The following is a 16,506-nucleotide window of genomic DNA, read 5'->3' on the forward strand; positions in this document are numbered from 1 at the left end:
TTCTACCAGGTTTTCTTTGATTTAATATTTATTTTGCGTTATTTAATATTATCATGAAACTCAACCAATATTCATTTTAATTAGATTATCTTAATTTAAATCTTTTTCTGTATATTTATCTATCTCCTTTTAATTGGTTAATTAAAAAAAAATAATGAAATGAAATTTTGAATGATTTCCAACGTCGTTGATAATATGTTCTGGAACTTTCTCTGTTTTTAACAATGATCAAAAATACGTGTGCATATGTAACTATTTTTCAAAAATAAAGTGAGAAAACACTCGAAAAAATATCCCTGTCGTTTTTTTGTTTTACAGGTTTTTTATTGTTTTTTCCATGCCATGCCTGGACCCTTTCGTGTGTAGGTATACCTACGGCGTCGCTAGGCATAACATCATTCGTGGATCGCCTCAGCTAGCTCCGTCCGCCATTCTACCATAGTAAGTCGTCCGCGCGCCACCACTTTGTATCACTTCGCACTTTCCGTAGGGTTAGAAATCCCTCTCTTTCCCACTCCGCACCAACCCCATAAAACCCTCTCGCTTCCACAACCCTTCTTTTTATATTTTTACAATATTTTTTTCTTAAAATCCGCTGTAATCTTACTTATTTCCGCGATGAACTCTGAAGAGTTTATTTCAAATATCTGAAGCCCTTATCAGGGCCGTCATCCATTACTATCGGTCGTGTAGTTTTATCTAAATACAGTGCTAAATATTAGTTTGTGGTGGGCTGTGCGCGCGCGTCAATTTTAGGCCTAAATCGCCCGCGGTGCGTCGGTCGCGCGAAATTTTTGCACAAATCCAAGCCAAAAAATTCCAATAAGATTCTTATAGGCCTATTTAGAAGACTGTTGATTTCCCCCCAGTGGACCTTAAAGTTTCAGTAGAAAACGGATTTCCGTCAAAAGTCGGTGTAAAACATTATTTCCTAAACGATTTTGTGAAGTGACTGTGAAAGGACCGAAATGACTTTCAAAAAGTGCTCTGGAATTTTCTGTGTATGGATTTTTCGGGATGTTTTCATCAAAATGGTAAGTCCACAATGTATTTTATATGAATATTAATATATATTTAGCTCACTAAACAAAATTATTACTTTTTAAGAACTTTAAAATCTCAGAGCGTTCGCCGAAGACGCGTGGCGATCAATTTTATTTTCTTAGTAATTGTTGTTATTTTCTGATGTATATTTAGATAATTCATAATGTACATGTCATTAGTATTATTTTAAAATATAATATAAATCATTTGAGTCATTTTATGGACTCATAATTAAAGCCCAAAGTTTGGCCTCTAATGCTGACTTTAACATTCCCGCAATCGAAGTTCTCATTAATGTAAAGCATTGTATTCCTCGTAAAATTTAATAAATGAAACACTTTTAAATAATAAAATACTTATTTTTTTGAAATAAAACAGTTCTCTCTTGAACCAGTATAAATTCTTTAATATTTCTTAAAAATACATAACTGATGCTTAAAAACTCAAAAGACGGATAAATACCGACTCTAGTGACGAAAAATTACATTAAACATGAATATGTAACAAAATAAACATTTTATAAAGTCGATTACAACAATCTTCATGTAGATTTCAGTTTACCAATGATAATAAATAGGTATTTACAAGCAAATATATACCTAAAGTCTAGCTCGCGAAAATTAGCAAAAATTTCGATTTGCAAATAGGTAGTCCCTGTAGGCTTAAACTTTGCCTAAATATAATAAAAAGAAAACCAACTGTGATGTCCACAATGATATCAATTCAACATGTTTTAAAGACAAAATAACGTTTTAAGCTTTTATTTTCGAAAAATTCTAATCCAAAATGTACCTACTTACTTTCTGAGTAAAAATTCGCTGTTCCGAATTGTACTCACGTTTCTTTTAGAGCATATTTTTGATTTTACCTTAATTTTTAATTCAAATGTAACATTCTATGAAATATTAAACTCAGTTTTTTTTAAAAACAACAAAATCAGTCTAAATTTAGTATTTTTTCCTTTAAAAAAATATATTTTTATGACAATGATTGCATTATAATTTTTTTGAGTGCGCAATACCTTTCATTATTATCATGTAGAAATAAAAAATGTATTGCTGATGTATTTAGTCTTATAATTTATATAGTTATTAAGAGCTAAAAATTCATTGAAATCTTCGTTATAATTGTAATACATAAATTACTTTATTACCCACGAAGAAAAGGTTAATTTTTCATAATATTAGTTTTACGTAATTGTTATTGGTAAATATATATGAAAGTAAATAATTATATTAGAATTATATTAAATTTATCATTAATCATCTAATAAATTTATTGATTTTATACCTATTTTAAAATAACTTTAATGAAATGAATGATAAGCTAGCTCATTCATAGGTACCTCTTCTTGTTTAACTATTATTTAAATATTTTAAGGTGAAGTAAGTTAAACTGATTACACATTAAATGTAAATCTTTCGGTTTCAATTTCTTACTAAATATTCTGCTTAAAAGTAGTGATTGAAAATGTGTTATGTAAAATATTAAAGCTTGATATTCTTTTTATTTAAAATTAAACATAGTTTCGTAGTATAATGGACATTTTGTCAATTTTCATTCATTAAAAATTGTTTTAAATAAAATAATTCACTACCCACGAGTATTTATCGAACTGATTAATAAAATTGATACTAGGTATTTTAGTATTTTTTTTAAAATACAGATTATACGAATAAGAGAAAACCAAAAATGGTATTTAATTTAATTATATAAATTGAAATTATGACTAATAAATGCGTTTCCTTAGGCATTTCTTACGAGCAGTGTTCATACCATTGCTAGTAGTTTGTAGCTTGAAAATCATCGTGAAATACTTGACAGTAGGTTTAGTGAAAAACTTTTTTTTTATTTACAAGAAAATGTCTCAGAAAAGGTTAATATTTCCATCTATTTTATATTTAAAAGTAAGTATATACAAGATATATTGAGCGATTCAGTTTTTATTATTATAGTCACCTAAGTATTTTAAACAATTATAGATTTTTTTATCAGTCAAACTGTAAGAAACTAATTTGTAATATTTAATTACTTTCAGCGGTATATCTAACAAATTCAGTATGTGGTTAATTTTAATAATTTGACCCTTATTGCATCCCATTTCAGTAACTAAAAATTATGACGCTTAAATAATTATTAATACATAACAATGTATTGCATATATTCAATAAAATGTAATTGTATCAAAAAAACACCGGCAAACTTACAAATCACAATGTTTTACGTATTTGTAATATAAATATAGTATTCCATATAAATGTTTCTTTCGAGTTTAGCCCCTCTTGACTACCCCGTAAGGAAAAAAACTAATTTGCCGAGTTCCGCCAATTTCGAAATACGATCATATTTATTATAGCTAACTGTTTACGACCCTCATTATTTTTTTATATGTATAAAATTAAAAAAAAAATGTTGTATAATATTTTTTCTAACACATAAACAATTCTATAATATTTTGTTCTGGAAAAATAATTTCATTTAAAATTGTGTTTGTTTTTTGGACAATAATCAACATTGTTTTTATATTATTCATAAAGTACCTACATAAGTATTTGGTATTCGTATGTTCATTATCTGTATAAAAAACTATATATTTTAATGTAGATACATTTTAAGTTGGCTTTGCTGACTAGATCACACTGTGTGAAATGAAATAATTATATATTCTAGTTTTGCCGCTTTGAGAATAGACAATTTGGTTTTTATTATGTGGGCCTTTATTCAAACTGCAAGCTTGATCTTAAACTATGCCAAAACATTATATAAACATGCTATAGCAGCCAGACCAGGCTTCGCTTGTCAAAACTAGCAAAAGTATGTTTTGTCTCGGTCTGTCAACGTCAAGTATTGTAAAGTGCGATACCTAGTGACAGAACATACTTTAGCTTTAAAAATATGATTTAACTTTTATTTGAGATGTTTAATTTACTAAAACTATAAAGTTTTTATAGTTTATTATTATATTTAACTAGCGTCCAATCCCGGATTTGCTCGGTTAAAACCATAATGAATTGCACACATAAACCTCCCTCAGGAATCACACGATCTATTAAAATATCCGCATCAAAATCTGTTGCGTAGTTTTAAAGATCTAAGCATACATAGAGACAGACAGTAATTAGGAAACGTCTTAAGTATCCATAATATATATATATTTATAATATCACTGACGTTACTATATGTATTGTGTTATACTTACTAATGTTATAACCTAAAAAATAATTATTTGAGTTATTTATACCAATAATAGCCTTGTTTGAAGAACATATTTATTAAAAACTAGATGTTGCCCGGGGCTTCGCTCCCGTGGGAATTTTGAAATAAAATATAATCTATAGAAATCTCGGATAATGTACCTTTCTAATGATGAAAGAATTTTTGACATCGGTTTGGTAGTTTCGGATATTACTCGCCTCAAACATACAAACTCACAAACGCTTACCTCTTTATATACTTAATAGTATAGATATAGAATATAGCTATAACAGTCAAATTTTTATATTGTGTACAAAATACTTGTAATGTTTTTTTTGAAACAAATGATTGCTTAATAATAAATTTAGCATTTAGCTAATTAAAAAATTTTTTTGGTCAGGTCAGGCATAAATGGAATGTATGATTTTATTAAAATTTGTTTTTGACTGAAATATGTATTTTAAATTCTACTTAATTCATTTTTATTTAAATTATGCAAAATACACAAAAGATATTGTTAGATGGTTTGAAATTCCACAAAGTCTTTTAAATATTATCAATTTTTAATATAATATAATAATTAAAAATATTACAAAAACCATGTGTGACGTGTATATAACAAATCCATTTAAGTATTTAACATCATATCTAAAAATCTACAGTAAACCTAGATTACAATTAAAAATACGATTAATAAAAGCCTAATTACTGTTTTTTTAATATAAAATGTCACTAATATTACTCTAATGTAAACCAAAGCGTCTAAAATGAAGGAAAAGTCAAAAATTTGTTCGGCCTAATAAAAAACTAATATTTTAGAGCGAAAGTATATTTGTTTGTTACCTCTGCCCAACCAATGATCTTGAATTTTTGCATACATAGCCATGGAAAAGGGCATAGGGTAACTTTAACCCCGGAAAAATGACAGCCTCCGCGGGAAATTCTCGCGGGCGAAGCCGCGAGCAAATTAGTATACGATAGTTGTGATAGTTAGACTAAATAGCAATGATAGACTAGCTATACGATAATCCCAAAACGACTGAACTGATTTTGATGCGATTACAGAGAAAATGTAAATAATTGCTATCGAGTTAACATCAATTAATGTTTACTTAACATTTTCTCATTTATATTACATTACTTTACGAAGGATGTCATAAATATAAAAAAAATAGATAGATTTAATTTGTTCTACAATCATACCTAAATTGCTGTGCCGATTTAGATATAATTTGGTACATTAGTGGTGTAACATTTGCAATCTACACTAAACCATAGATGCTTTTGTGACGACCTCGGTGGCGCAGTGGTAAAGTGCTTGCCACTGAACCGAGAGGTCCCGAGTTCGATCCCCTGTCGGGTCATGATGGAAAATGATCTTTTTCTGATTGGCCTGGGTCTTGGATGTTTATCTATATATGTATTTGTTATAAAATATGGTATCGTTGAGTCAGTATCCCATAACACAAGTCTCGAGCTTACTTTGGGGCTAGCTCAATCTGTGTGATTTGTCCTAATATATATTTATTTATTATTTATTATTTATTTATTACAGATTATAAAATAAAGTCATATGCCGTGTCAGTTTGACTGAAAAACAATTGCACGGATTCTCATGCAGTTTTTACCAAGTGACAAAAGCTTTAAGTGTCCATCCTCTTTAGGAATGTTATTGTTGCCTATCAGCAGCCAAAACTAGTGGTCCTATTTTAGGGCGGAACCATACGCCATAAATATTAAGTACCTATTCAGTACCTGTATTATATAATTTGTATTTTCATCTCATTATTATTTTAAAATTAGTTAAAAATCTTAAAACATTAAAAATATTAAAACCATTTAAATATAATATACTATAACTGTACCCTGGGGATTCGCTCCCGTAGGAATTTCGTGATAAAAAACACCCTATGTGTCATTCCAGGTTATATTCTACCCGTGTACCAAATTTCATAACTATCCGTCCAGTAGATTTCGCGTGAAAGAATAACAAACACACATACATATACATCCTCATATACTTTTGTATTTATAATATTTGTAGGATACCTATATCCAAAATTTATGTCCTACCCTTTCAAAATCAGTATCAGTAATATTTCAATCACATGATGTTATTATTGAAATATTTTATTGACAAACAAAAACATAAACATATAATATGACAAATCATCGGACTCAGTCATACACTGTGGTCAGAAGCTATATAACTATATATAAGCTATCATATTATATTTTAAAAAATACTTACGTTTTTATGCACAGTAACGCCATCTACTTTATAAAGCGCCATTGACTACCAGACTTCGATCAAATCCCACGGGAGTCGTGTCGTTTTAGGATAAATAGTACCCAAAGTATCAGCTTACCAAATACCTATCATAAAAAAGATATCATAAAATAAGTTTGAGCATAAAACAGTAACAAACATACTGACAAACTTTCACCTTTATAATATTAGTGAATATATAATGAATGGAAAAAAATAATTATTTGTAAACACACCTATAAAAATAGTTCTAGTTATGAATGCTTTATTTTTTTAATGGGTAATGCAGATAATAAAATTCACTGATGAGTGTAAATGATAAATTATACTTAAGCTGATAGATGATTGCACACTAGCGCCACCATACCATTTGTACCAATTGCTTTTGTTTATCAGCGTAAACTAAAAAATCCTGTTTCCAAATTATTCTACACTAGATAAAGGAATTTATATTGCAAAGTATTATAGTTTTCATACACGTTTTTACACATAATACAATATACAATAAATAAATAAATAATAAATATATTAGAACAAATCACACAGATTGAACTAGCCCCAAAGTAAGTTCGAGACTTGTGTTATGGAATACTAACTCAACGATACCATGTGTTATAACAAATACATATATAGATAAACATCCAAGACCCGGGCCAATCAAAAAAAGATCATTTTCCATCATGACCCGACCGGGGATCGAATCCGGGACCTCTCGGTTCAGAGGCAAGCACTTTACCACTGCGCCACCGAGGTCGTCAATATAAACATAATGACTGTTTTTTTTTATAGGATGTCACTAATGTTATTCTAATATTAATCAAAGCGTATTTACTTATGAACGAAATGACAAAAATTTGGTAATAAAGGAATTTATTGCAAAGTAGTAAAAATATCTTTTTTTTCTCATTACTAAATCAACGTATTCACAGTCTACTAAACCGAAAACGATGGCCACCAAAAATCTTCATAGTGACTACATTGTGTAGTGGAAAATTGTAATACTTTGCAATAAATTCCTTTATCTAGTGTAGAATAAATTGGAAAGAGGATTTTTTAGTTTTCGCTTTTAAACAAAAGCAATTTGTAAAATCGTGATAGTGGCGCTAGTGTGCAGTTATATTATCAGCTTAGGAGCGTTGAGTGACCTTGACGTGTGAATAAATTTAGATTCATTTCTCTATTGTAATGTGTATATTCTATGACTCTCTCACATCTGAACATTTTTATGGGTTTTACCTCAGCCGTTAAGTGTCGGAGACCAAGGTTCGTTGTACCACGTATTTTGTCTTCTTCACACCGCACGGTTTTCGACATCCTTGTCATGTCCTTCCTGATGACATCAAGCCAGTGCTTCTTTAGGTTTGCCCCTTCTGCGGGGCCGACTAAAATTAAAGGTCACACGGTTTTGTCTGAGCTAATTCGTTCCTATTGCACTCACCATGAGTATTAAGTCCTAGTTTAATATAATTTGTTTTTAACAGTTTGCCAAAAAATGTTTACACACTAGTATAGGATGATAGCTGCGCCCCGGGGCTTCGCTCCCTTAGAAATTTCGGAATATAAAGTCCCTTGTCTTATTCTAGGCTGTATTCTACTCGTGTACAAATTTCATAACAATCGGTCCAGTAGATAACAAACATACACACATAAATGTTTACAAACCTTCGCATTTATATTACTAGCTGCGCCCGGGGGCTTCGCTCCCGTGGGAATTTTGGGATAAAAAGTACCTTATCGAATAACACTATTCGAGAATATAAATTCTACCCGTGTACCAAATTCCATAACAATCGGTCCAGTAGATTTTGCGTAACATACGTATATACATATACGTATAGATTTAAAAAAGTCATCCTCATACAATTTTATTTAAATCTGTGGGTACAATAGGATAAAAAATAAGTATGCTCTAGTTTTAATAGATATATTGTGTTAATTTATAGATTGTAAGCTGACCATATACTTTATTTACGAGTATTTAATATAACAATGTAAGTATGTTATATTACTAATAAAAAATTATACATAAATTTATATTAAAAAAATGGTAAGCCCTTCTGGCATGATAGGGACCAACACTGTTTGAATGAGTTTCTTTCGGCATTTCTTCTCAGCAGTGGTCGTTCCGATGTGCTAATAGTTTGTAGCTTTAATAATTTAATTTAGAATATGACGTGAAAAAGTGCATGTGAAGGCCTAATTTCTGAATAAATGATTTGATTTTGATTATTGATTTGTAACTAACAATGCTGCAGGATTATACCAACATTTAAAGTTTGGTTGAAAAGTTCAGACCAAAATAAAAACACTATAAAAAAATGCAACCATCATTTTAAAAAACTAAAATTTTGAATCAACTTTTATTAAGAAGTCATCACCATAAACGTAATAATCAACGTAGCTGTCGAACAAACGTAAGTGTCGGTAAGATATTACAATGCCTGTGCATATCTATATCGTGACGTCACGTTAGAGTATCGTTCATTTGGACGTACAATAGTGTGATTTTATTTTCTTCATGTCTTTGAAAACATGACAACAACTGTGATAATGACATTATCACAGTAATTCACTGGTGTTTCTAATAATATTATTACCTTCGAATAGTCACAATGATCTACGCTATAGTGGCCGAGAGTAAAACACGAGCTATCAAAGCGAGGGTTTCCGTATGCTGACCTCCAAACGAATTCAATTCGAAGGTGGCACCCCATGATGATCATCAAAGCAAAAATTACACTCCAAATTAAAATTCATTTATTCAATTTAGGATGATATACATCACTTATTGACGTCAAAAAATTACTTAAACTAAGTCTACTGCCGGCTTCCAAAGCGCAGGTGAAGAAGAAGCGGCGCCACAAACTTCACCGCAGCCTTTTCTCAAGGATGTCAATTAACAAATATAGGTCTGTCTTATCTCCCCTATATCTAAGGGCACTCCCTATGCTATCTATATCCTAATAGACACAATATATAGAAATATCTATTCATAGACACACCTTAATAAGTACCCTAGTTAAAACTAGTCCAATGACTGTCAACATTTTATACCAATTTTTATAAATGAAATTCACCCTTAATTTATATGATAAATATTACCTGTTTTGCCATGGGAGTGACCTTCAGGGTGAGAAATCAAGGGTAGTATCAAGGATAGGGGTAGGACCTGTTCTTTATATTTTCTAAGGAATGAATTTAACTTGTCAACAATTTCTAATGGTTTATAACCGGTCAAGTGCGAACCGAATTGCATAGGTATAGTAACGTAACTTGTTTTTGTTGTTCAAATTCAATAATTCAAATAATTTATTCAGAATTAAGACCTTCAAAGGCACATTTTCACGTCAAATGGTATATTATATAGGTAATTTCTCAAAAAGTTACTGGCATTTTGGAATGATGATGAAACGCCGTCGAAATAAACTTATTTAAACAGTGTTGGTCCCTGTCATGCCAGAAGGGCTTACCGCCCGCGGCATCGAACTCAGAACCTCTAAATAGCAGACGGATTATTGAACTACAAAAGAAATGGTTTAAGAAATGGTTTCTGTATCTAATTAAATAGCTCTGCTTAATTTTAAAAATGTGGCTAATGTCTTCTTAAAAAAATACTTTAAAGTTATTTCGTTTAAATCGATTCTCGTTTTTTTGTTGTTTGGAGTGTGACACACTGACCGACAGACAGACACGACGAATCTAAACTCCATAAAGGTTCGCGTTTATATCCCAAAATTTATATCCGGCGACCTTGGTATAGTTACACACATGCAAATTACAAAAAAAAATGTCTATTATCATTTATCATCACCTAATAGACATTTTTTCAGCGTCTACTGATATGAAATGTCTGTGATCTGATTGGTCGGCTTATCGTCCGATGTCAAAAATATAGTCCAAGCAAGCGCGTCAAGTTTAACTAAAAATATTAGTGAAAATCTTGATGCTGCCGTTTGTACTATGTTTATGCAAAAAGGCTGACCAACCAAGTTTAAAGCAGCCAGTCGGCTGAACCGATTTTGATGTCGTTTTTTTTATTAGAAAGAGAATTTAATTGTTTAGTATATAAGTGTTACTATATACTAAAGAACAGGTATTAAACGCGCACATACCTTTTATTTTTATTTTTAAAGTAAAGAGTGTTCTTAGTTTTATAAAAAATGTGTTCAGACGCTTGGAAATCGTCAGCTCTTATCTATGAGATGAGAGGATGCAAACAACCATCGCAGGTCAGTTGTGATCTTCAGAAGGCGTGGGTTTTTTAAATTTAATTTATTGTGATCGCTATTATTGATCTCCTATATAATATAAAACTCTACCGTTACTGACTGATTGACAGACAACGTACAGCCAAAACTACTGGGCATAGAGAGTTGAAATTTGTCATGTAGATTCCCTGGGGAGTGTAGGTGAGCACTAAAAGAGGATTTTTGGAAATTCCACCCCGAATTGGGTGAAAGGGGTGAACAACTTTTATATGAAAGTTCGACACTGGTGAAGTTAGTGACTTGAAATTTTGAATTTTGGTTGTTTACAACAAATCAATGAATACGTGTTTCAGATTTTTCTAAAAATTAACCCTCAACCCCTTCAAAAGGGGGGTGAAAAATTGTATGAGACTTATTAAAAATTTCAAAATAAAACGCTGAAAATTGGTAAACATACTCTTTCATCATATAGATTTTACTATGAAATTCACGCGGGCGAAGCTGGGGGGAAAAGCTGGTATTATCAATAAAAGTAAAACACGATGTGACTCGTCTGTTTGTGTCATAGTCACAATATATTATGACGTCATGGCATAGTAGACACTGCGGCGTCTCGCCTCTAATTGGTATTCAAGGCGAGCCGCGGTAATAAACTAGTGTATAGTTGAGTTTCAGATTTTGATCATTCTATTTCTCAACTCCGTTCCCGGTTTCATTCGCGGCTGTCACGTCGCGAAGCCCGCGTACAGCGACACGCAAAAGTGGATTCCTGATTTCCTGATGACTCACAACTGAAAACGACCGAAAAATTAGCGAAACAGATTAAGATGATTCGATAGAGACAGCTATAGACAAGTCCACATTATATTTTGCAAATGCAGGAAAGAGATACGCGTGGAAATACATGAAGAGAAACGGGACAGAGCGACTTTTGTCCCTCATCGTGTGCCAGGTTTTAAAGCACTTATCTTGCCGATTTTTATGAGATAGTAGAGCTGGGAAATTGTATGGAATTGTTAGAAAAATCTCATTTGACTACGTTAGCTTTTGACAAGCTCTTATTTAACTTGCAATGTATGTATGTATGTATGGATATTCAGGTGGAATCTTGTATGTCGATTTCAAAGCAGATATCCGATTGAGCTGAAATTTTGTATACACGTTTAGTTTGGATGACAATTTATATTATGATAAACATGACCTGATGGCGCACATAGGAACGGCTCCCGACGTGGGAACTCTTAAACGGTTTATTGCACATGATTTTTTGTCAAGAATTTAATGCAATAATATCTCACAGACAACAATAAAAGCTTGTGTTAATAGTGTCATTTCTGTACGTTTAGTTTTCTTCGTTTGGATAAAATATTAGCGAAGTTGCTAGTAGCAATGTCAGGCGGAGACACCCTGGCGCCCCCTATCTATCAGATAAGCTATCAGCCGCTTATCATTTCCTACACTTAAAGGGGTTATCTCATGTCCTTTATTTATTATCTGTGACCTGCTCATCCAGCATGGTCTATTCTTCTTTGTGTTGCGAGACAAAGAACTGAATATTTATATGTCTACTTATTAAGAAGTCCCCCTGTCGCGTCATGTGTATGAGTGCGATAAACTCAAAAACTACCAAACGGATTTTGGTTCGGTTTTCACCAATATAATAAAGGGCCATGGAACGAGCCATGCTCGGCATCAAATTACAAGATCGAGTTCGCAACCTGGAGATACGTCGTCGAACGAAAGTTCAAGACGTGGTCTCCAGAGTCGCGACATTAAAATGGAATTGGGCTGGGCACCTGGCTAGAAGGAATGATGGAAGGTGGTGTAAAGCTGTAACTGAGTGGTACCCCAGAATTGGAAAACGGAGTGTAGGACATCCGGCAGTTAGATGGGTCGACGATGTAAAGGAAATTGCTGGCAACAACTGGATGGGGATGGCCCAAGACAGAGATGGTTGGCGGAGACGAAACTATACTTTATATGATCGATATAAAGTATAGTTCCTGAGGAAGGTTTACACGTATGATTTATCATGGTTTAACCCAAGTTTAATCGGGACTGGCCGCTGGTAAATAATAAACTTCGATTTATAATCCTCAAGTAATTTTAGCGCATTTGTTAATTGACGTCTTTGGAGAAAAGGCCGCGGTGAAGTTTGTTGCGTCGCTTCTTCACCTTCGCTTTGGAAGTCGGCAGTACATTTAGTTTTGAGTACATTTTTGACTCAATACGTGATATTGCACTTGGATTTAGTAAAACGATAAACTACATGGGCTAAACCTTATAGTTTGGCGACCTCTGTGACGCAGTGGTAAAGTGCTTGCCTCTGAACCGAGAGGTCCCGGGCTCGATCCCCGGTCGGGTCATGATGGAAAATGATATTTTTCTGATTGGCCCGGGTCTTGGATGTTTATCTATATATGTATATGTTATAAAATACAGTATCGTTGAGTTAGTATCCAAAAAAACAAGTCTCGAACTTACTTTGGGGCTAGCTCAATCTGTGTGATTTGTGTTAATATATAATGTTTTATATATTTATTTAGTACAGTACTAATGTAACAATGTATACTGACCTACCTAACTGTTATGAAAGATAAATACCTATGCTAAGTCTGGCACAAAATATCGTGTCTACCAAACGTGGACACGATCTGGACATTTTCAAAACGTCTATTCATTACCGTAAGTACTATCTTTTGTCGTGCGCATTAATTTCGCCCGTCCTTATTATTGTCAATATCTCGTGTTCTAAGCAACGCATCGTGATGAAATGTATACCAGATTTTAAGTTAGATCATCCGCTATACAACTATGAATATTCTATCCAGAAATTTTTGCGTGACGCGTGAACAAGAACAAAACAGACAGAGACAAAAGTTCAGTATTATAGTGTCATCAAAGACCTTTAATATCTCCTATGTACAGACATAATTCACTTACAATTTTATTGTATGTATAGATAATGTATATCCTAACTAATATTATATAAAAATAGTGGGGCATGTGGTTTCCCCCTAGAATCAATAATTACAAACATCTTGTTTTATATAATATCATTGCATAGAATCCAATCCATATCCTCCAGTGACTGTCTTAGAAGGCGATTAAAGGACACATGATAGCACACAGCCTTTGTGATAGGCAACAAAATCATTCCCATGGAGGGTTGACCGTTGGTTGGTAATTTTTTACGCTGACGTGACCTCCCCAAACGCAGTCGAGATGAGAGAGAGTCTGATTCTTTTACGAATGTGTTAATTCCTAACACTGCTGTCAGATTTAATTTATGTTGCCTAAAGGTATCTGGCATGACTTTTACGATGTACCGCGTCACACTTGTGAACATAACTGTGTGACCATACCGACAGCTGAAAAAACGGAACATCGAAAAGGACCAATTCAGTTGGGCGCTTTGCCTTGATCGCCTGTGGTCGGTCGTTGACGTGTGACGTACTGTCTACGCCGAGTCACATTCGCAGGTCAGGTTATAACTTATTTAACCGACTTTGTAGATGTTTTGTTTTATGATTTCTTTGTTTGTTTTTAGACTGTGTCCCGCAGACTAGCGCCATGCCATACCATGACATTTTTCTTAGGTAATAGCGATAACAAAAAATTACTACAGGTTTTTCACAGCCTGTTTATATCAAAATCATTCACTTCAGTACAATTAATTTGTTATTGTTTATAGTATTTTTTTATCTATGATACTTATAATGTATGTTTGTATGTATGTCTTTGGTATCATATCATAGCTACCAACCCAATGATGAGAATTTTTATCTACAAAATATATTAGTTTAAAATGTGGCTTGATCGAGGGTGACTACAATTTTAAATCCATATTTTATGACCATCCATAGACATTATCCATAAGTAAAAAAATTAAAAAAGTATTTATTTTTTGTGAGACTGGTGTCTGACGAAGGCAGAACCTGTATTACTACAGTAAAATAAAAAATCAAATCATTTATTCAGAAATTAGGCATTCACAGGCACTTTTTCACGTCATATTCAAAATTAAATGATAATACCAAAATACCAAAGCTACAAACTACTAGCGTTTCGGAACGACGCCAATGCAATGTAATGTACCTGTGTATCGACGCCTGTATTTGTAGAGAACAATATGTAATTATATTTTTAACTTAATATAGGCATATATTATTACACAAAAGCAATTATGGCAAAATAACAAGTATTTAAAAGCTAGAAACAAAATCTATACTATTATTATAAAGAGGTAAGCGTTTGTGACTTATGTTTGGGGCGGGTAATCTCCGAAACTACTGACCCGATTCCACCATTAGACAAGTACATTATCCAAGATTGCTATAGGCTACATTTTGTCTTAAAATTCCCACGGGAGCGAAGCCCCGGGCAACATCTAGTCTATATATAAAATGCCATTGAGTTCTGTGCTATATTGTCAAGAAGTATTATTTGAGAAGAATCCCGAAGTATGTTTGTCAGTCTGCATGTTATTCATAGTAGGATTTTGATGGCCGGTAGAGGAGAATGAGAAGTACTTAGGTGAAATTAACGTAGAGGAGTGAGAAGAGTTTCATATTCAAATTCAAAAATTCAAATTCAAAATAGTTTTGAGTGAAGACCATATTGGTACAAGAATTTATTCTTACACTATTTTTTTACCAAATAAAAAAATATAAGCATCTATTGTTAATACTAATATGAAATTAACAAATTCGTTTCACGTAACAATATATCGCGATGTAAATAGAAACCAAAGAGGTATTGTAAACAGTCTCGTCACCCCAATCCATAGACAAAAAACAAAGTAACGAAATGTCAAAAATAAATCAAAATGGCCGCTCGCCCATTGGTCAGTTTTTGGAGGGAACTAGGGCTGGCACCCACGCACGACTCGATAATTTAGGCATTTGTTTAAATGATTGGGGTGATAGGGTATGGGATAAAAATAAATGGATTGCTTCAAATAAGTATAGCTGTAACATTTTTGATATTTTTTTACTTTCGGTATATTATATATGGTTTATTTTCAATTAATTTTGATAATGATACTAATCTCTTGGGCATGGAATCTATGAGTAATTATATATATTTTTAATTTCAAGCTCAAGAACGCATATCCTTAATGTCGTCAAGGTTATGCCTGCCAATAATGGTCTGACAACTAGGGATGCCGACGACCGTGCGAATTGGAGACGAAACAGTAGGAAAGCTGCTGGGCTCCGACAATCGACGACTGAGGAAGAAGCCGGGAGACCACTCAGATGAGAGTGAGACATATTTTTAATTTCGTATTTTCGTAGCGAATTACATAAGTCTATATTTTAAAATTAAATATTTCTAGCACATTAAACTATAACACAAACAAGTTTATTAGAACAATAAATTACAACAACAAAAGGGAACTTCCCACAAAAAGTCCCCAAATAAAATAGACATTGATAAAAAAATAAATATGTGTTCGTTATCGTCTATGGGTCGGCCCTTATCTATAACTAGGATAGGTTGGTGGGCCTCCCTATTCAAACATAGTAACTACCAATAGGAAGGCCCTTGGGGTCTTGTCTATTTTATACATAACAGGTTTTTTATTAGCTACAGTGTGTTAGTATGTAAATTGTCAGTCCGTGTATCTAATATTATAACCATATCTCGTATCTAAGGATTTACTGTTTTAAGTAATTACTAAACGCAAGTCTTGTGTTATCTGTGAATCTGTCAATTGAATTCTTTTTTTAAATAGTTGTTGCGAATATTTAGTTTTAGGTTATAATGTTTAGGTTATGGGCCCCATCT

At 32.6% G+C, this 16,506-nt stretch overlaps 1 long non-coding RNA gene across 2 annotated transcripts in view; it reads left to right on the top strand.

Annotated features, from left to right (window-relative positions):
- Positions 1-422: 422 nt before the first annotated feature.
- LOC128681682 (uncharacterized) overlaps positions 423-16,506 on the top strand; it is an 87,239-nt gene continuing 71,155 nt past the window's right edge. The window contains exon 1 of one of the 2 annotated variants that reach the window (XR_008406045.1): positions 423-1,034. This is a non-coding gene — a long non-coding RNA (uncharacterized LOC128681682). The remainder of the gene's footprint in view (positions 1,035-16,506) is intronic. The other variant, XR_008406044.1, reaches the window with a different exon arrangement.

The sequence above is a fragment of the Plodia interpunctella genome, chromosome 28, assembly GCF_027563975.2.
Source record: "Plodia interpunctella isolate USDA-ARS_2022_Savannah chromosome 28, ilPloInte3.2, whole genome shotgun sequence".
Lineage (NCBI taxonomy): Eukaryota > Metazoa > Arthropoda > Insecta > Lepidoptera > Pyralidae > Plodia > Plodia interpunctella.